The 22344-nt window shown below is 43.7% G+C and overlaps 1 long non-coding RNA gene across 2 annotated transcripts; it reads right to left on the reverse strand.

Moving 5' to 3' along the window:
* Window positions 1-724: 724 nt before the first annotated feature.
* On the reverse strand, window positions 725-21987 carry LOC140624772 (uncharacterized). Of its 2 annotated transcripts, none has more exons than XR_012024230.1 (4): window positions 21611-21987; window positions 16282-16393; window positions 3712-3824; window positions 725-1926 (listed from the first exon to the last, which is right to left on the reverse strand). It is a non-coding gene; the product is annotated as an uncharacterized lncRNA (long non-coding RNA). The 2 variants fall into 2 exon arrangements; XR_012024231.1 differs by lacking the exon at window positions 21611-21987 and adding an exon at window positions 20156-20577.
* Between the last annotated feature and the right edge of the window lie 357 nt (window positions 21988-22344).

Genomic DNA, 22344 nt, shown 5'->3' on the forward strand with positions numbered 1-22344 from the left:
ACTGTCCTATTCCAGGAGACTTGCCTGAAGGCCATGCATACTTCCATTCCTCTAAATATTCTAGGATGTATTCCCAGACCAGCCAGACCGGAAGAGAAAAGGAAAGAGTGTATTGCATTATTTTAACCATCACGTGATGGTTAAATTTCAAAGATTCCTTTCATTCGAACACCCATCATCTTTGGCTAGGACTTTCTGCAACGCCCTCTTGCCCGGCCTTCCTGCATGTGTTTTCACACCTCAGTCAGGCTGTTCTTTGAAAATGGCAAATCCTTTCTTGTCACTGGAGTGCTTAAAACCTTGGGGACTAAAAAAAAAAAAAAAAAAAAAAAAAAACCTTGGGGACTTCCTATTGGACTTTACATTAAAGACAAAATCTTTAACATTTCCCATAGGGCTATGCATCACCTCATCCCTACCTACCTCTCGAGTTTCTTTCTAGATCGTTTGGCCCCTTTCAGTAGCCTGATGGAATTATAAAGGAAGGGGTTCCCTATATAAGTTCCAAACCAACTGCTTAGACAAAAGAACAAGATAAGTGAGAAACTTAAAAATCAAAGTCTTTATCAGATACTACATTGCTATTGGAGAAGATAGCCTTTAAATGAGGGGAATTTCTGAAATTCCCCAAAATTAGGTTTATCCACCCAGATACAGGTAGTACTGAATGACTTTCCAGTTCTGTCTCTGGGACCCAGAGGGAAGGAACAACCACTCTCTCAGACTCCGTTGACTGCCACTGAAGAAAGAAAAGACACAGCTCTGAAAGTTTCTCTTTCTGGTAGTCATGGATTTTGATCCAACAGTGAATCACATCACTTACAATTTCAACACTGTGGTCAGAACCAATAAAATGGCCCCACCAGGAAATTTAGCCCAGAGAAGAATAGACGTTGGTGAGCAAAAACTTTGCCTATTTCCACGGCCAAGAGCTAGTGTGGACAAGTGCTCTCCACGGCCTCCTAAGAGACACAGAGGTGGAAGGGCTCGGCTCCACATTTCATGGAGATGGATAAGATTCTTTAGGTAATCTCTTCCTCATGGAAACCAGATAAAGAGGGAAGAGGTACTCCCCCTTACAAGACCCATTGTGAAAATCTGAGGTCTGAGCTCAACTGGGATTAAAAATTAAGCACGATTTGAGTTAGACATTCTTCTAAGAATGTGGGCAGTCTCACATGGAGAAACACATTATATAGAGCATGCCAATTATGTAGGAGGCTCCCAACAAATGGTACAACCAAAGTAGATTCCAAAAATTACAATGTAGAATCGTTACTCCTCAAGGAACAAAGAAAGAATGTTGTTTTTGCAGCCCAAGTTTTACAAGATTTTCCCCATAATTTCCCAAAAAGGAGGCTCTGGGACAACTAACAGTTTGGTGTCATGGTGTTTTCCCTGACATGCTTTTAACTGAAATATTACACACATACAGAAAAGTATCCAAATCATAATGGCCTGATATATTTTCATGAAATGAACACATCTGGGTAACTAAGCGCCCAGATCATGAACCAGAACATTATATTACGTCAGAGGGCGCCCCACTCCTTATGTTTCCTATCAGTCACCAAAATAGCCCGCCTCCACATGCTACACTACAGAGAACAGTTATGTTGTTGGGAAGGACAGAGGAAGGGGAAGGGTCGGTAAGGAAGAGATTTCACAAGTGCCATGTGCTTTTTTAATTTTGCATGTCAAGAACTATAACTATATATTACCTTTGAAACAAAACAATGGACACCCCCTGTCTTGACCTGGCGATTCCCCTTGATGATCCTGGATTGTCATGTTCCAGTCAGGTGCAGTGATTATGAGCACAGATTCTGGAGCAATATAGAAATGAGTTGAAGTCATGTCTTACTAATCAGGAGCAGCTTCTGGGCCTTGGGCAAGTCGCTCAAATTCCCGAAGCCTGAGTTCCATCTAAAAAATTATGATAATAATAACTAATTCATAAGCGATTAAATGAGCTGGCGTTTGTAATCACTGTAGTACCTGAAACATGCTAAGGGTTCTCTACATTGTACCTATTTTATTCTATGAAGTAAAAACATCAGGTAACTGGCCTTTGGAAGTTAAAGAATATACTCCATTTAAATCATTACATTAAAAACACAGTTATTCTCTTTCTACTTGGAATTGTCGAGGACATAAGCAGTAAGTGTCTGAACAACACAGAGCTAGCTGGGTGTCTTAGAAATCGTCAGATTCATTTATTTGCTTGTTTACACAAATGAATAAACTGAAACCAAAACAGTCAATGATTTATTTTTACTCACGCCATTGGATCCCCTAAAAGTCAAGAAACTGATTTCAATTTCTCTGACTTCCAGTCCAGTGCTTCCCCGACTACTCCAGGATCCACTCACTCAGCCATACCCTAATAGAGCTAACAGTTATTGAGTGTCTCTTAAGTACATGCTGGTAAAATCCAGCCTAAAATGGCTATCCCAGGAAAAGATGGAAAAACACATTCTATGAGACAGTCTGACTCCCATTTATTCCGTCAGCAGCATCTGTGCTTACTGGAAGGAGATTACCTATGTATTAGGAGATTGCTAATATGTGGTATTAAAAATTAATTCCATTTCTGAATATATTGAACAAGAGGGGATCTTATCAGCCATCTGCTGCTGAGTCCTCTGTTGTCCTGGTTGCTATATTTATGCTAATGAAAAACCAACCCACAGGGCGGCAGAGACCTTTCATTCTTCTCTCTTCCTCATAGGCATCCTATCTAGGGAAAGGGATGGAGCCTGAAATTAGAGAGCTGCGAATTCAACTTGAGTGGAAAAGTATAAGGAGGCAATCTGGGGCTTGAGGAAGACGGGAGCAGGTGTCACAGAAGAATTTCCTCAAATACTGATGGCTTTGGTTTCAGGGATAGGAGTTTGTGATCCGGTTGAGAAAAGAGCTTCAAAGTTGTGTTTGAATCTTGACTTCATGTTGTGGAATCTTACTGTTAATTCTGTGGCCTTGCCTTAGTCTCTCCTTTGGCTTGGCATTCATTTCCTCGCCCTAGAGCATCTGATCTCTGAAACTATAATATAATTTTCAGCAGCTTTAAGGTGAAAGGATCTCAAATTGTTTAAAATATGAAAAAAGGGCAGCCCTGATGGCCCAGCGGTTTAGCGCTGCCTTCAGCCCAGGGCCTGATCCTGGAAACCTGGGATCAAGTCGCACGTCAGGCTCCTTGCATGGAGACTGGAGACTGCTTCTCGCTCCGCCTGTGCCTGTGCCTCTCTCTCTCTCTCTCTCTATCTTGAATAAATAAAAATCTTTTAAAAAATTATGAAAAAAGCTCTAATGTTTCAGCCACTCAACATACTATACAGCTAAATCAGTCTCATAATTATTACCTCTATCATTCTTTTTTAAACCTTATTCACAGATCAGGAAAAACTTAGAACTTTTTTTTCCTTCAAAAATATCTAAGGGGTGCCTGGGGTGGCTCAGTCAGTTGAGTGTCCGACTCCTGATTTCAGCTTCAAAATCCCTGGGTCAGAGTCCCTGCTCAGAGTGGAGTCTGCTGGAGATCCTCTCTCTGCTCCTTCCCTGGCTTGCTTGCTCTTTCCTTCTCTCTCCCTCTCAAACAAACAAATAAAATCTTTAAAAATATCTAAGATTAGAAATAGTACATGTCCTGTATTTTTTTTTAATAAATAGAAAGGAGGGGATCCCTGGGTGGCTCAGCGGTTTAGTGCCTGCCTTTGGCTCAGGGCATGATCCTGGAGCCCCGGGATCGAGTCCCACGTCGGGCTCCCAGCATGGAGCCTGCTTCTTCCTCCTCCTGTGTCTCTGCCTCTCTCTCTCCTCTCTGTCTATCATGAATAAATAAATAAATAAATAAATAAATAAATAAATAAATAAAAAGGAATACTTTGATCAGCAGAGAGGATGTCTTAGACATGCATACATTGGCAGATCAAAGAAAGATTAATATTTAATACATAGAAATGAACATAAAGGAGTAGAAAGACAAAATTTTTCTTAACCACTACATGTATTTTATGGAATGATCATATATTTTATCTTCTTTCAAAAGCATAACACACAGATATAGCATCAATAATTCCAAGTACCTATTTTGTTAATGGTATATTCTTGAAAATAAATAATAACACCCTATTGCCTTCTACAAAGCACTTCAAAAAGATGTGTTCCTTATGTACGTGTTCATAGTACTCACTCTCAAAAGTGAGGCACACAAGAATCAACCTCAAAACAAACTTTGATTCCTATTTTAACAGTCTGGCATATTTGTAGGAGTAACGTTTTCAAGGAGCCTTATTCAACAAAGCATTAAAGACTTGGTGGGTGGAATTGTGAAAAAAAAAAAAGAAAAGAAAAAAAAAGACTTGGTGGTTATTAATTATAAGGCTTAATTAATCTTTAATATAAAGTTCACCTTTTTCCCTGTTTATATTCTTTACAGTGAACAGTTACATTAGGTTATATTATCCAAAGAATATTAGATGAAGGAATTGTTTATAAAGTGATTTTAACTACTCTGACTGTGAAATACCATGCTCACAAAAAGTATACTCAACACAAATACACAGTATGATTAACAAATCTAAAGTAAATGCCCATGTACCTACTGATGTGGGAAACAAAGGCAAAGAAAAAATTATTAAATTTCCTCACTACCTACAGCCCTTTGACAAGTCCTTGAAACAGGCAGAGTGACCTTCCCCTGGGAGCTCAGCTGCCGCCACGTTGATACCTTGCTGAGGGCAAGAGGCCATCTTAGGCCAAACCCCTACTTTACCATATAAAAATTCCTTGGGAACTTCCTTTATCTCTATCCTCCCCCCCACACCCCGCAGGATATATGCTGGCGATCACCCCCCTAGCCCATAGCCCACCGATCTCCGTCTGAAGGGCCTCATGACTCAGGCTTCATTAGGCAGTAATAAATGACCCTTTCTCAACAACAGCTGGCCCCCTCGAGGTCCTGGAAACTTTGCTTCCAAAATTCCTTAGAGGCTTACGCTCTCCCTAACCCCCTCCCACTTTGAAAGTATATAATGGGTCCCTCCTCATGCCCCCAGAGCAGCTCATTCTGTCCACCGGTCCTGTCCTCAGGCTCTAACAAAACCACCTGTTGGCATCAAGACGTCTCAAGAATTCTTCCTTGGCTGTCAGCTTTGAACCCTGATGTCTTTTCCTACATCATCTAATACAGGTCAGACGTAGAGTGCTGACAGCCCTGAGGATGTCCCCCCCACGAGTTTCTTCTTTAACACACCTGTCTTTCTCCATTTGGGATAACCACTGCCATGACTTTCTGTATAATATCTCTTCATTTTCTTTATACCATTTCCACCAATGTTTTTGCCTCTAAAAATATAGTTTATGTGTGTCTTTTTTGATCAGTTGTATTATTTTGTGACTGGCTTCTTTTTTCAACATTATGCTTATATAATTAATCCACATTGCTGCATAAAGTTATAGTTTGTTCACCTGTGTATACACTAAAATCATATACATATGATTTCATCATATAAATGCATAAAATATATTTATCTATTCCAATGTTAACAAACATTTGGGTTTATTTCCAGGTTTTGGATATTACAAGCAATTCTATTCTGAATATTCTTATAATGTACCCTGGTGAAGCGGGAGGGCATGGTTCTTGTCTCACAGAGTCGAAGAATGAATCTTGTGGACAAAAGAGAGTGAGTAAAGGGATAGAAGTTTATTAAGCAAGGACCAGAGAGAGCTCTCAGGAGTGAGAGGGACCTGACAGGTTGCCACTGAGGGCTTGTAGGGTGGGTCTTTTATTGAAAGCCAACCAAGGAATCTAAATCCTTTTAACACCTCTAGTGACATCACCATTGTGAGGATTAGTGATACCACCTTCAAGGGCTTACTTCCTTTTTAGTGTTATAGGTCATTCTTTGTTGGTCACAAGTAGCTGTTATAACAAGACCCACCTCTGGCACCTAGGACAGGATGGTCTGGTTTGTTTATCTCTGGTTTACTTTCATCTCCACATTTTTGGGATTTTTGTGAGCCTAATTCCATGGCCCCCTACCTACCTATCTCTCTCTATTTAGCCCTGCCTGTTCCTTACTCACTGGTACAAAAGTGCACAAGTTTCTCTAGATGTCAAAAACTGGAGAGCTTATACCCTGCTTGCAAGCCCACAAGTCAATCTGCCACAGTTTCATGTAGACTGGTAGCAGATTGAGATTTCTGAGTCAAAGGACAATTTCTCACAGCAACAGTAATAAGCAGAGAGTCAGCATCTCCACCAGTTCCCTGAGCCTTAATTATTCCCAAAAGATGACACAAAGAGGGCCAGATGGATGCCTATAAACACAGTGGGCTACACTACCGAAGAGGAACCCTAAGCTCAGGCAACTCAAACTTTTTATAATAGACAGTAAGCCTGACCAACTTTTGTTCCAGTAGGGACACTATCTCTATCTTCCAAGTCTATTTTCTGCACAAATATTCTGGAAAAGTAGGAAGAAAGACAGTTAGTAGCTCTGCCCAAAAGATGTATAGAAATGTAAGAAAGCCATGGAGAATTATCTCCCAATATTAGGAAAAGATTGTTTTTATGAGAAAATTAACCTTCCTATTTTCTTTCTACATTAATTTTTTAAAGAAACATGAGTTTGTAAAAATATTAAGGTTTCCACTTACACATATATTTTAAAACATGAAATGAATTATTAGAGGTTAAGAGTTTAATTTTCTTTTAATTCTAAATTTCATGGCTTAAAGATAGCTTAGAAGAGGATTTTTGTTTTATTTTCTTACTTAAAGCTAGTGAAATACAGTTCTCCACAAACTGTTCTTTATTTCCTCAAATTCTTAAGAAAAATTCAATTCTCTAATCCATTTTAGGCAACATTTCATCACTGTAAATGCAACTGTAAATGGACTAATCATTTGCACAGGGGACAAAAGCGAGTCATCACACATAAGAGAGGAAAATACTAGATTGATCATAACTGAAATTCATTCCCAGCAGCAAGGTGAGCTTTAGGTGCCATCATGACGCCCCCCCCCCCCCCCCATCGCGTCATTTTTAGCTCGAATTTCTCCCCTATCAAAGCTCTCCTGCACTGCCATGTTTTTCAGAGAAGTTGGCCTTAAAAACAGATTACATTAAGTAATAGCCTTGTTCAAGCAACCATGGAATTTGGCAAATGTTACAAATCAGGTTGTGTTTTGTTGCTGTTGTTTTTTAAACATCACCAGCTGTATTGAACATGTCTTTTTACTCTGATGCTTTGACATCTTGCATAACAATAGAAAAGACCGTCCTTTCCAAGGTTAGCCAACTTCCTAGAGATAGCAAACAGCTTGCCTGGGAGCATGCTTTTCATATGCAAACCAACCAATGCAAAGCTGAAACCCACAACTACCTTCTTTATCTAGGTAGCTCTTTTCTCAGGGCCATTATCCATCCACCCTAGGGCCAGGTACCAGACAACTAGAGACAGCCCCTATTTCCCAGAGCCCAGAAAAATTATTCGAACTAGCCAATCCTAAACCTGTTTACCTTTACCTCACTTATTCTCTATCAGTCTTCCAGAAATCTTAGTCAATGTAACAAAGCAAGACATTTCAAGAAAGAAAAAGAATATCTAGCTCTCAGATTTTAGTTTCTAAATACCCTCCTCCAGTGAAAGGAACCAGGGCTCTTGGAGGAACGGTTCTTGTCCATATTGCCTTCTGCTCCTTCTGCTTTTGACCAGTCCTGGTTTTTCCTCATGTGGCCCAGTATGGCATGCCATGCTTCCTGTTTCTAAAAATTGATGAGTTGGGATCCCTGGGTGGCGCAGCGGTTTGGCACCTGCCTTTGGCCCAGGGTGCGATCCTGGAGACCCAGGATCGAATCCCACATCGGGCTCCCGGTGCATGGATCCTGCTTCTCCCTCTGCCTGTGTCTCTGCCTCTCTCTCTCTCTCTCTGTGTGACTATCATAAATAAATAAAAATTAAAAAAAATAAATAAAATAAATAAAAATAAAAATTGATGAGTATAAAAATTTCTTCCTTCATGACATTCATTTCTGTGTCTATGTGTCTTGCTCTACCTGATTAAAACAAATTTCAGGGACATTTTAAAACACCAGCACACCTCTTAGTGCCATCAGCTCTAACTACACCCTATCCACACAAACATTTTTATAGTCATCCAGAGGTCCCTCTGTTCCTGCTTATTTTCTCAGAAATAATGAAGGTAGAGAGATAGAAATAATGGTTTAGAAATAATGAAGGTAGAGAGAGCACACACTTTTGATTATATCTTAAATATAAGAAAAGTAGACAATAAAGGGTGAAGCTCAGCATAAACTTCGGCCAAACCAATTTACAGCTAGGCTATACCTAAGGAAGAATTCCTGTAAAATTACCTAGTTTTCAGAAGTTTTTTAAATGGGTTGCTGAGGACAACAAAATTGGTTGTTCACACACCCCTTTCTGCTAATCCCTATATGTTCCATTGTATTTCTCTCTGTGACACACAGAAATGGAGATCATGGGTCTTTCCAAAGTTGGGACTCTCCTGTAATTAGTTTCTCAGAGATTTTGCAATTGGTTTTCTGGGTAAGAGTTCTTGAGGGGTGAGTAAGACCATAGGCTATTTTGCCATGAGCCTTGTAGGGGTGATTCAGGTTTCATATCTAGGGAACATTTCCCTAGCTGCAGTGAGCTAGAACTGGCAAGCCCCAGTTAGAACAAAAGAACCTGCTATAGGTAGCATATAGGTAAAATCTAGAAGACCCCTGGAGAATCTTAAGAGAATGTTGAGTTGAATAGACTTATCACTTATGATGAAATTTAAGAAGATATCGATTCAGATTTATTATAGAGCCAGATTCGGTATTGAGAGCTTGAGAGGAAATCCAGCAAGAGTTTGATAAGCAATTATTACTCAAGGAAAAGATGAAAGAGAGGAACACAGACACCTAGGAAAGAGTGCTGCATATGGTTATGGCTGGGCTACTAAAGGAATTAAAATGCACAGAGAAGAAAGAGAAATGCTCATGAATGAAAAGAAGGACAGAAGATCCTCTCAGTTTCTCACTATGCTTAATAAGAAAGGCAGACCACTGATCTGAAAAGATCACAGGCAGGAAGATCAAGAGGGAAAGAGACAGAATGACTCTGCATAGGCCAGTGATTTGGATAGTATCTAGACAAGGAAGCAAAGTCTGTCTTCCTATGGTGGCTCCACACTTTTACAAAAGCCTGTCCGTATAAATGAGATTAGGACATCTATTTATCCAGAAATGTTCCAGAAGCAAAGAAAGAACTGCACAGGTCATATAGAAAAGCACATTAACCATTTAACCAAATCCAAGAGTAAATTTGGGAATCCTATCTAGGAACAAAACAAGACAAATAGGAGAACAGCAAAAGAGCAGTCAGTCACTTGCTGAATCACATGGGAAATGACTAAAGACACTGCAGAGACAACAATGACAGTCTCCCTAGCGTAATATCTCAAACTTCAAGGTAATAAACTGAGCATGCCCCAGCCTCCCCATTCCACAAAGTTTCAAAAATAATAGTTCTCAAGCCTGTCTCCCAGATAGTCTCCAGTACTTTCATTTGCCAGACACCATCAAAAGATCAAGGAGCAAAGAGAGAATAATGGATGCTGTGAGTAGCTGAGTGACTATAAGCATGACAAAATAAAAATGGAAACACTGCATTTAATTTGACTTTCCTTAAGAAAGGTAATGGACCACAAAGTAGACTTAGGGAACTCAACTACTTATTAAAATGTAATAACATTTTTTAAGGAGCCCCAGAGATGAAGAGAGAGATAAAGGGGCAGAAGGTTTATTCAAACAAATTATATTGAAAACTTCCCTAATCTGTGGAAGGACACAGACATCAAAATGCAGGAAGCACAGAGAACTCCCATTAAATTCACCAAAAGCTGACCATCGCCAAGGCATATCATAGTCAAATTCACAAAATATACGGACAAGGAAAGAATCCTGAAAGCAGCAAGGGAAAAAATGTCCTTAACCTAAATGAGAAGACAGATCAGATTCACAGTGGATCTGCCCACAGAGAGTTGGCAGGCCAGAAAGAAGGAGAAGGAAATACTCAATGTACTAAATGAGAAAAATATGCAGCCAAGAAATCTTATCCAGCAAGGTTGTCATTCAGAAGGAGAGATAAAGAGTTTTCCAGACAAATAAAAACTAAAGGAGTTGGTGACCATTAAAGCAGCCCTGCAAGAAATTTTAAGGAGTACTCTTTTAAAATTGATTTATTTATTTATCTATTTATTTATTTATTTGAGAGAGAGAGAGCACAAGCAGAAGGAGTGGCAAAGGGATAAGCAGACTCCCTGCTGAACACTGAACCTGATGTGAGGCTTGATCCTAGGACCCTGGGATCACAACTTGAGCCAAAGGCAGATGCTTAACTGACTGAGCCTCCCAGGCACCCGTAAGGGGGACTCTTTGAGTGGAGAACAAAAGATCAAGAGCAACAAAGACTAGAAATGACCAGAGAACATCACCAGAGACACCAACTCTACAGGTAACACAATGATCTTTCATCACTCTGAATGTAAATGGACTAAATAGGTCCAATCAGAAGACATAAGGTATCAGAAAGGATAAAAAAAAAACAAAAAAAAAAAAAAAAAACAAGACACATCGACATGCTGCCTACCTGAGATTCATTTTAGACCTAAAGACACATGAAGACTGAAAGTGAGAGTATGGAGAACCATCTAGAATGGTAACGGACATCAAAAGAAAACCAGAGTAGCCATATTTACATAAGACAAATTAGATTTTGAAACAAAGACTGTCATAAAAGATGAAGAAGGGGGATCCCTGGTTGGCGCAGCAGTTTGGCGCCTGCCTTTAGCCCAGGGCGCGATCCTGGAGACCAGGGATCGAATCCCATGTCGGGCTCCCGGTGCATGGAGCCTGCTTCTCCCTCCTCCTGTGTCTCTGCCTCTCTCTCTCTCTCTCTGTGTGACTATCATAAATAAATTTTAAAAATTTTTAAAAAAATAATAAAAAGAAAAAGAAAAACATGTGTTAATTTAAAAAAAAAAAGGATGAAGAAGGGCATAATATCATAATTAAGGGGTCTATCCATCAAGAAGATCCAACAGTTACAAATTTTTATGCCCTCAACTTGGGAGCACCCAAATATATACATCAATTAATAATAAACATAAAGAAACTCATTGATAATAATACAATAATAGTAGAGGGCTTTAATACCCCACTTACAGCAATGGACAGATCATCTAAGCAGAAAATCAATAAGGATATAATGACTTTGAATGACACACTGGACCAGATGGACTTACCAGATATATTCAGAACATTTCATCCTAAAGCAGCAGAATACACATTCTTCTCAAGTGTACATGGAACATTCTCCAGGATAGATCACATACTGGGTCACAGATCAGGCCTCAACAAGTACAAAAAGATCGTGATCATACCACACATATTTTCAGACCACAACACTGTGCTAGAAGTCAACCACAAGCAAAAATTTGGAAAGACCACAAATACATGGAGGTTAAAGAACATCCTACTAAAGAATGAATAGGGTAACCAGGAAATTAAAGAAAAATGTAAAAAGAAACATGGAAGCAAAAGAAAATGAAAGCATGACAGCTCAAAACCTTTGGGATGCAGCAAAGATGGTCCTAAGAGAGAAGTGTATTGTAATACAGAACTACCTCAAGAAGCATGAATAGTCTCAAATACACAACCTAACCTCACACCTAAAGGAGCTAGAAAAGGAACAGCACACAAAGCCTAAAGCCAGCAGAAGGAGGGAAATGGTAAAGACAAAGCAGAAATAAATGCTATAGAAACAAAGAAAACCAGTAGAATGGATTAGGGAACTAAGAGTGGGTTCTTCAAAAGGAATAATAAAATTGATAAACCCTAGTCAGACTTATCAAAAAAGCAAAGAAAAAGGACACAAATAGATAAAATCATGAAGGAAAGAGGAGAGATCACAACCAGCACCACAGAAATACAATTATAAGAGAATACTATGATAAAATATATGCCAACAAACTGGCAACCAAGAAGAAATGGACAAATTCCTAGAAACTTACAAGCTACCAAAACTGAAACAGAAATAAATAGAAAATCTGAACAGATCCATAACCAGCAAAGACACTGAGTCAGCAATCAAAACTCTCTCAGCAAATGGAAGTCCTGGCTGCTTGGCCTCTGAGCAGTTCTACCAGACATTTAATGAACAGTTAATACCTATTCTTCTCAAACTCTTCCAAGAAATAGAAATGGAAGGAAAACCTCCAAACTCATTCTACGAGCTTGATTCGAAAACCAAGGACTCCACCAAAAAAGGGAATTACAGGCCAATATCCCCAATGAACATGGATGCAAGAATCCTCAATAAAAATACCAGCAAATCAAATCCAATAGTACATTAAAATAATCACTCACCACGATCAAGTGGGATTTATTCCTGGGCTTCAGAGGAGGTTCGATATTCACAAATCAATCAATGGGATACACCATATCAACAAAAGAAAGGATAAGAACCATATGATCCTCTCAATAGATGCAGATAAGGTATTTGACAAAATACAACATCCTTTCCTCATAAAAACTCAATGGATGAGGATGGATGAAACATACTTCAATATCATAAAGGTCATATATGGAAGGCACACAAGTAATATCATCCTCAATGAGGAAAATTTGAGACCCTTTCCCCTAAGATCAGGAACACACGACAAGGATGTCCACTCTCCAATCACTACTTAACATAGTACTTGAAGTCCTAGCCTCAGCAATCAGGCAACGAAAAGAAATAAAAGGCCTCCAAATTGGTAAGAAAGAAATCAAACTTTCACTCTCTGCAGATGACATGATACTCTGTAGAGAATCTGAAAGAGTCCAGCAAGAAATTTCTAGACTCATACATGAATTTAGGAAAGTTGAGGGATATAAAATCACCGTGCAGAAATCTGTTGCATTTTTATGCAATAACAAGGAAGCAGCAGAAAAAAGAAATCAAGGAATCAATCCCATCTGTAAGTATAATAAAAATAATAAGATACCTAGGAATAAATATAACTAAAGAAGTAAAAGTTCTATACCCTGAAAACTATAGAACACTGATGAAAGTAACTGAAGAGGACACAAAGAAATGGAAAAACATTCTTCACTCATGGATTAGCAGAACAAATATTATTAAAATGTCTATGCTACCCAAAGCAATCTACATATTTATGCAAGCCCTATCAAAACACCAAGAGCATTTCTCACAGAGGTAGAACAAACGATCCTAACATTCGTGTGGAACCACAAAGGACCATGAATAGCCAAAGAAATCCTGGAAAGGAAAACGAAACTGGAGGCATCACAATTTCAAATTTCAAGCTACACTACAAAGCTGTAACCATCAAGACAGTGTGGTCCTGGCACAAAAACAGACACACACATCAATGGAATGGAATAGAGAACCCAGAAATGGACCCACAACTATATGGTCAACTAGTCTTTGACAAAGCAGGAAAGAATATCTGCTGGAAAAACAATCTCTTCAACAAATGGTGCTGGGAAAACTGGGCAGCTACACGCAGAAGAATTAAACTGGACCAATCTCTTACACCATACACAAAAGTAAACTCAAAATGGATGAAAGACCTAAATGTGAGACAAGAAACCATCAAAATCCTAGAGAAGAACACAGGCAGCAATCTCTGTGACTTCAGCGATAGCAATTTCTTATTAGACATGTAATTAGAGGCAAGGACAAGAGCAAAAAATGAACTAATGGACTTACTCAAGACAAAAAGCTTCTGCACAGCCAAGGAAACAATCAACAAAATTAAAAGGTGGTCTACAGAATGGAAGAAGATGTTTGGAAATGATGTAGCTGATAAAGGGTTAGTATCCAAAATCTATAAAGACCTTAGTGAACTCAACCCACTCAAAACAAATAATCCAGTTAATAAATGGGCAGAAGACATGAATGGACACTTTTCCAAAGAAGACATCCAGATGGCCAACAGACACATGAAAAGATGCTCAACATCTCTCATCTCTGGGAAATACAGATCAAAACCACAATGAGATATCATTTCACCCACATCAGAATGGCTAAAATTGTCAGCAAAGGAAACAATAGATGTTAGCGAGGATGTAGATAAAGAGGGACCCTCTTACACTATGGGTGGGGTGCAAACTGGTGCAGCCACTCTGGAGAACAGTATGGAGGTTCCTCACAAAGTTAAAAATAGAGCTACCCTATGACCCAGCAATTGGACTACTACTCAAAGGATACAAAAAATACAGATATGAAGGGGGTACATGCACCCAATGTTTATAGCAGGATTGTCAACAATAGCCAAACGATGGAGAGACACCAAGTGTCCACTGACTGATGAATGGATAAAAAAGATGTGGTGTATGTACAACCGCATATCACTCGGCCATCAGAAAGAATGAAATCTTGCCATTTGCAACAATGTAGATGGAGCTAGAGTGCATTATGCTAAGTGAAATAAGTCACAGAAAGACAAGTACCAAATGATCTCACCCATATGTGGAATCTAAGAAAGAAAACAGATGAACATATAGGAACAGGGAAAAGGACAAAAGGAGAGAGGGAAATAAGCCATGTGTAACTCCTAACAATAGAGAACAAAGGGAAGGTTGATGGAGGGAAGTGGTTGAGAGGCCTAGATGGGTGATAGGTGTCAAGGAGGGCACTTGTGATGGGCACTGGGTGCTGTATGTATGTGATGGATCACTGAATTCTCCTCCAAAACCAATATTGTGCTATATGTTAACTAACAAAATTGAAATTTTAAAAAAAATTGACTTTCCTTGTCCACAAGACAATTGTTTCTTCTGAATAAAATAAGTCATGACCTTGAAGTCCTAGAAGTTGTACAAACAATGTTTAGAGTTGATGGGATTAAAACTCTGTGTTTAGTCATTTCAGAGCCTCAGCAGTGGGTCTCCAAATAGATCATGTTCATTTTCTGTCTCAGCACTTCCACTCACCATTTTTGTCCTCTTCACTGCATCCTCTAAACTCCGCTCTCCAAAAACAACCTTCAGGTTTCCACTCCAACTCCTTTGAAGTGATTACTTCCCCCCCCCCTTTACTTAAAGATAACCTCCTAATTTTTAAATTCTGTCAGTTACCGCCACAGAGATTACCAGCTACTCGTGTTCTGACTGGTCCATGTGCGCTAAGTGCCATTTCTCAACTAGCTCACCAGATCTTAGAGGAGAGGTACCGCATCTCCCTCTACCCCCTTGGAGTTCCGAGGCCATTTGGAGTAGCATGAAGGCAGAAAATAAACCCTCCACAAAGAACGGTGGGTAGAGGGGCACCTGGCTGGCTCAGTCGGGGAAGCATCTGCCTTCAGCTCAGGTCATGATCCCAGTGTCCTGGGATGGAGCCCCACATCAGACTCCTCACTCAGTGGGGAGTCTGCTTGTCCCTTTGCTCATGCTGTCTCTCTCAAATAAATCCACAAAAATCTTAAAGAAGAAAAAAGATTTGTTTTTAGAGGCTCCTCTATGATGTCTTAGCCCACAACATTTTTTTCACTTTAAAATGGGATAGTACAACAGGCTGAAGGTAAAACTTCACTAATTAAAAGAAGCATTATTAAGAGACTGGCTCAGAAGAGTTCAGTTTAATATTCAGAATTTTCCTGACCCGGTATGGGCAAACACCAAAAATGTGACCTGGTCCTGCCACTACAGAGCTGTTCTTATGTGGAGCGAAGGCACAAGCGGTTGAGGTGAGTGTTCTGGAATCAGAATACCTTGGAGCCACCCCACCATTTAACCACCAGAGGCAATTTTTGCATTTGCAAGATGAGCTTATTAATGGTACCCTGACTCGGAAAGATGATACTGGGACTTAAGGAGAAAATACATATAAGAATCTTAACAGAGTGCTTGGCACATAGTATTTGCTACATGTTAGCTAGTTGGAACCCTTCCTCATCTATTGGAGGTCCCAGCTCTTTCTGAGGGGCACTTAGTTCTAATCAATATTAAAGACATTTGCTAAGCTAAAGTTACATGATTATTACATAGAGTTGTACATTCACCTTGATTTATGTTTTGAATAAATGTAAAAACAAGAAACGCTTAATGACTCTTTATTGTCACGTAAAAGTCAGTCTTTGTGTAACACTCACCATGAGCATGAGGAGGTTATTCAAATAAAAAAGTTTTGGGTACATATGATAACTGAGACACCATACTAGGCACTGGATAGATAGAAAGCAAAAAAAAACACTAACCAGACATATCTTCTGAATTTGTAAAAAGCAACAATATTCAGAGGCAGAGAAATCAAGAAGAGTTGTGTACACTGACGCCTCCATTTTCTTTCAGTAAGTACTTTCCTTCAGGCTGAGGATACACAAGAAAATATGGGACTTGGTCAACGAACTTCAGGAAACAATCAGGTGGGAAAGTCAGGCTATAAACAATTATTTAAAACTTCATGAACAAGGGTCCGAGTGAGTTATACAAAAAGTAAATCAGTGTGAACAACCGAAGATTTAGTGGTAGTGGCTGTGAAGGGGTTACCCTGGTTTAAAAACTGGTTCTGCTGGGGTAGATTTTTACTGTTCAGCCCATTGCTATTGTGCAAATCTTCCTACCACAGCTGATTCCAAACTACTAATGAGATGTCACCGGACACAGAGTCAAGAAGAGATGCATACACTTGGTTCAGGCCCCAGCACACCCACGTTGGGATTTGAAGAGCACCTTGAGGACGGACCGCATGAGGAAAAATAGCACAGGGTAGAAAATGTTCCGCTTTGTGAGGAGCAGCTGCAATCTAGCCCTGGAGTGAGGAGGAGGAGGAAGCCTGGGGTATTTGGGAGTTGGTGGGAGGTCAGTTTGATTTGAGCATAAGTGGTGAGTTTGGATAAGCATTTAGCAATTTCAAGTAGGGTGGACTACAGGGTCTGAACTTTGTTCAGGTGCAGAAGAGATGCACCAAATTCTTATGAAGAGACAGTTGGCCTTGTGACAGTAATCACGTGAGAGGAGTGATGGGTCTGTCACACTCTGAGACCTGCAGAACGGGCACAAAATGAGAGCGGCGGGACTCCGGGATGGCCCTGCGTGAAAAGGCAGACAATTCTTTTTTTAAGATTTCGATTTTATTTATTTTATTTTACTTGAGTGAGAGAAAGTGCAGGGGAACGGGGTGAGGGAGAGGGAGCAAATCCCAAGCAGACTCTGTGCGGAGCATGGAGCCCTGGGGCTCTGTTTCACAACCGTGAGATCATGACCTGAGCCCAAACCAAGAGTCCGATGCTCGACCACCTGAGCCACCCAGGCGCCCCGTGAGGAAAACACTTCTGATGGCATCTGAAGGCTTCTCAGATATGGAAGATGAGGAAAGAGAAAAGAGGGTAGTGGCTAAAACTTTCCGTTCCAGGTTTAGAGGAAAATTGTCATCTCACTGACCCACTGAGGAGACACAGTGGAGCAGAAGCTGTTTTATGGGGTCAGAGCCAGTAACTTCAGCCTTCGATGCACCCACTTCAGGTACAGGAGTGTCAGCTTGACACCCGGCCCTTGAGGATTCCACAGGCCACCGAGATGCTGGGCCCGCTCCCCATGACTGGGGCCTGTCTTCCTCCAACCCCAAACCCAACATTGGAACTCTCTCCAATTAAATGATAACAGCAGGAGCTTAAATTCTTTTTCTTGCTGAAATAATCTTACCCTCTCCCGCCCCCTTATCCTTTTTTACCCCTCCCCTCTCCGATTCTGAAGACCTTTCTTTTACAATAAATCTTCTCACTTAAAAAAAAAATCCTTTCCATAATATATTCTGGTACTAAAACAGCATTATAGTGTTATAATTTGTATTTTGAATATCTCGCTTTAGACATCCTGGTATATTTATTATTCTGTCCATTCTCCTAAAAATATCCTGTGGGATATAAGGGAGGGCAGCTATAATTAACCTCGTCCTGTAAATGGAGAACCAAGGCATAACAGATAATTAATATAATCAAGAAACTGATTCAGAGGCGATCTCTGATTTACAAATTCTTTTTCAATATCCTACCGAATAAATAAAATGACGCTTCCAACCGCTTACTTTCCTTAAAAGAAAGAAGCTACCTAAATCTAGTTTCGCCATGTACGGTCATTCTAATTGCATCTCAAAGCAATATAAGGTAAAAATCTAAAACAAGAATTAGGAATAAATGCCTCCTAATCAAAATCCCATTGCCTTTTTCCAAACTTCACTTGTTTTCTAGGATTATCTACGACAGCCAGAGGGAAAGACTACTAAACAGAATTCTAGAAGATGATGATACTAATGCTTTTTGAGTTTGTGTGCCATAATTTACTACCCAAATAGGATAACCCAGAAAAAATAAAAATAAAAAAAGCACTTAGTTCCCCTTACTGTCTTTAGCTTGGGCATAAAAACCTTATAATTTCTAGTATATGTTTATTAGCAGTAGAGTGTGTTTCAATATAAACCATAAGATATAAAGCCAGAAACTCTGCAAGGCAGTTTCGGGTCCAAAAGGTGCTTACTCCGTAAGTATCTCAAACTGCAGTCTCCTCACGTCTCAGATCCTCAGCGAAAGGCGTGCAATCAAGCCTCCACCCCGCGCAGAACGCTTCTAACTTATTAATTCTAACAGAGAAGATAAGGGGAGAGAAACCCTCTGAAGCATGTAAATTGCATTGTTTTAATGTCTAAGTGGTTTTAACCCTACAGGGTAGCTCCCCCACCACTGAGGAGCCCTGGAATGCTCAATGAGGGTCTTCGGTTCTTTGTTTTCAGTCCAACGTAATTATTCTGTGTATGAGCGACTGTTCCTGAAAACAATGGCTCGAAGACCTACACCAACTGTTCTCAACTCCGGGAGGCGGACCTCCGAGCAGCGACCGGGTGACAGGGTCTGAAGCAGTAGGGATGGAAGCACATGGAATACGGACTGGAGTGAGTCACACTCTGCGGGTACAGAATGACGTCAATTAGAGCCACCCTCACTTACCTCGCAGGATTTTTTTTAGTATAATGGATAGAATAAAAAATATTCCTGCCTAATTCAGTAAGTTTTCTAATGTATTTTCCAGTCAACAGACCTAAAATGCAAATTCTATCTTTCTGGCATATTCCTATTTTGCTACTGTGCAAGAATGTTCATACTAAAAAAACAAAAAGCTGGGATCCATTATTTGAATCTTGGTGTGTGCAATGTACTGCACTCCGGTAGCGTTATTACGATTTAATCTCTTGTGATATTTTCATTTTATACATCTTGTAAAATATTCTTTAATCAGCAGACATCAGAACCATATATAATAAAACATGCAAAATCCAGAGAGGAAAGGAAAGGGGATTAGCGAAGATCCTCAGGTTTGGCTGTTCCTGTGGACTCTCTCAAGAGTACGTCCCACCTGCAAAATGCAAATATCGTTCCTTTGTAACTTCCATATTCACGGAAATTTTTTTTGTCAACGTTTAGAATGTTTCGATTAATGGCGAGGTCGTACCTAGGAGCACCTCCAAGTCCTCGGAGAGAGGGCCTCCTAAATGCAAAGCCTCCGTGCTCTCCCTCTGCAGTCAGTCCCAGCTCCCAGGGGGTAATTAAGGGAGGGAGGCGGGGGGTGATGAGGGTCCCTGAGGCTTGGGTGTCCCCGCAGGCCGCTGCTCCGCACCTGCTCGGCACCTGCCTCGGTGCCTTCAGAGTGTGGCAAGCACAAAAAATAAGTAAGCGACTCCCAGATGAAAGGAACGTGTGGAGGCCCTCTATGCAACAGGGGCACCCTGAGACGGCACCAGGCACCCGAGGGGTGCTCGGGAACCACGCAGCCCGCTGCTGACAGACAAAGGAAGGTCCCACACAGTAGGCTCCCACGGTGCGCGAGGGTCTTCGGGCCTCTCCCGGGGGGGTGACTGCAGAGCACCGGCAGGGAACACACACGTTCTCTGATTTCTTGCCCTTAAGGAGCAAGTTGCTTAGTGCTCAAAACCGCACATTGCTGGGCTCCTGGTTGGCTCAGTCAGGGGAGCACGTGACTGTTGATCTCAGGGTTGTGAGTTCGAGTCCCATGTTGGGCTGTAGAAATTAATTAAAAATGAAATCACAGTTTTAAATAAAATCTCCCATGGGAAACTACCTGGTGTTTAAACTTTGACCAAGCTGAGACCATCCCCAGGGGCATGAAGTTGTTCTTGTCCCATCCGAGTGTGGCCAGGTCATTTTTGTCTCCTCGCTGGGTGTGGTGGGTCGTTCAGGGCCTACTCTCCCACGATTCCATTTGTCAGACCGAATGCAGACGTGTCTTCCTCCGGATCATATTCAGGACTTTTAGCTCTAGAACCTTAGTGACTCCTAGTGATGTGGCCACACGGTCACAGTCTACACACGTGGGAGGTATGTCGACCAAGGTTACGGCTCGCTTCCTGGAGTGGGGACCCAAAGGGACATCTGAAAGTCTTCGCGTGGTTTCTCGGGCTGTTGAAGCGCCCGCGCCCCCGCGACCCCTGAACCGTGCGGAGGCTCGGCGGCGTGGGGCCAGGTCGGTCCTCCGACGATGACCCTCGGGTTTCCGGGCCCCCCCCGACGGCGTCCTGCCCCAGGTGCCCCCACTGCCGCTGCCACCGCGTCCTCGCATCGCCGCCCCCTCGACGTCGGCCTCCCCAGGTGCCCCCACCGCCCGCCGCTGCCACCGCCTCCTCGCATCACCGCCCCCTCGACGTCAGCCTCCCCAGGTGCCCCCACCGCCCGCCGCAGCCACCGCGTCCTCGCATCGCTGCCCCCCCCCGACGTCGGCCTCCCCAGGTGCCCCCACCGCCCGCCGCTGCCACCGCCTCCTCGCATCGCCGCCCCCCCCCGACGTCGGCCTCCCCAGGTGCCCCCACCGCCCGCCGCTGCCACCGCCTCCTCGCATCACCGCCCCCTCGATGTCGGCCTCCCCAGGTGCCCCCACCGCCCGCCGCAGCCACCGCCTCCTCGCATCGCTGCCCCCCCCACGTCGGCCTCCCCAGGTGCCCCCACCGCCCGCTGCTGCCACCGCCTCCTCGCATCACCGCCCCCTCGACGTCGGCCTCCCCAGGTGCCCCCACCGCCCGCCGCTGCCACCGCCTCCTCGCATCGCCGCCCCCCCCGTGACGTCGGCCTCCCCAGGTGCCCCCACCGCCCGCCGCAGCCACCGCCTCCTCGCATCACCGCCCCCCCCGACGTCGGCCTCCCCAGGTGCCCCCACCGCCCGCCGCTGCCACCGCCTCCTCGCATCGCCGCCCCCCCCCGCGACGTCGGCCTCCCCAGGTGCCCCCACCGCCCGCCGCTGCCACCGCCTCCTCGCATCACCGCCCCCTCGACGTCGGCCTCCCCAGGTGCCCCCACCGCCCGCCGCTGCCACCGCGCCCTCGCATCGCTGCCCCCCGACGGCGTCCTGCCCCGCCGGCCGGCAGAGGGGCCGAGAGGGTCCAGGAGCCGGGGGCGGGGTCCACGCGGACACGGGGCGGCGGGGCGGGGGGGAGGTACGGAGCGGGGAGAGGCTGCGCCTGCGGGAGGTGGGCGCCGGGCATCGGTGGGCGCGCTCGGGCCTCCCAGCCACCTGGCTGCCCACCTGGCGACTGGAAACGGCGACTTCTCCCGAGGTCACGTTACTTCAGGGCTGGGATCGCGGCTCGGGCCTGGGCCACGTCGGCCTGGCGTCCCGGAGGCCCGTCGGGGCAGCGCGGCGAGGGCCCGAGGAGCCGGCGGGGCTGGCCCGCCCCCAGGGGAGCCCGAGCTGCGGACCGCGCGGCGTCCGGACACCGTGGGGCGCTGAATCTGCCCCCGCCCCGCCCCGGGATCCTGGGACCAAAACATACAAGAAGAAAATAAAATAAAAGGGATTTCCTCCCAGACGTGAATGGAAAGCGCAAGACAAAGGCCCGCGCGAGGCTCCAGCGCCAGGACAGCGTCCTCCAAGTGGCCGGCGGCTGCGACACACGGGCTCCGCCCCCCCCGCCCGCGCCCCGCGCCCCGCGCCCCGCGCCGCACGCTCCGACCCCCGCCCCCCGTCCCCGCCCCCGCGGCTTCTGCGTCCCGCGCGGTGTCGGGGCTCCGGGTGGGAAGCAACGTGCGCAGCCGCGGGCTCCAGAGCGCAGCACGCAGCGCCGCAGCAGTCGGCCGTGGGCGGCGCGGCCCCGCGTGGGGTCCTCGCACGTGCTCCGCCCTGGGCCCACGGGGACGCGCAGCGAGGCAGGGGCTGGCGGGGCGCGGGAGGCTGCGGACCCGGCCGGAAGGATGCGGTAACCCGCAGCCTCCGCAGCTCTGTGACGTCAACCCGCGGGCTGTCTGTGACGTCAACCAAGT

Source organism: Canis lupus, chromosome 35 (assembly GCF_048164855.1).
Source record: "Canis lupus baileyi chromosome 35, mCanLup2.hap1, whole genome shotgun sequence".
Taxonomy (NCBI): Eukaryota; Metazoa; Chordata; class Mammalia; order Carnivora; family Canidae; genus Canis; species Canis lupus.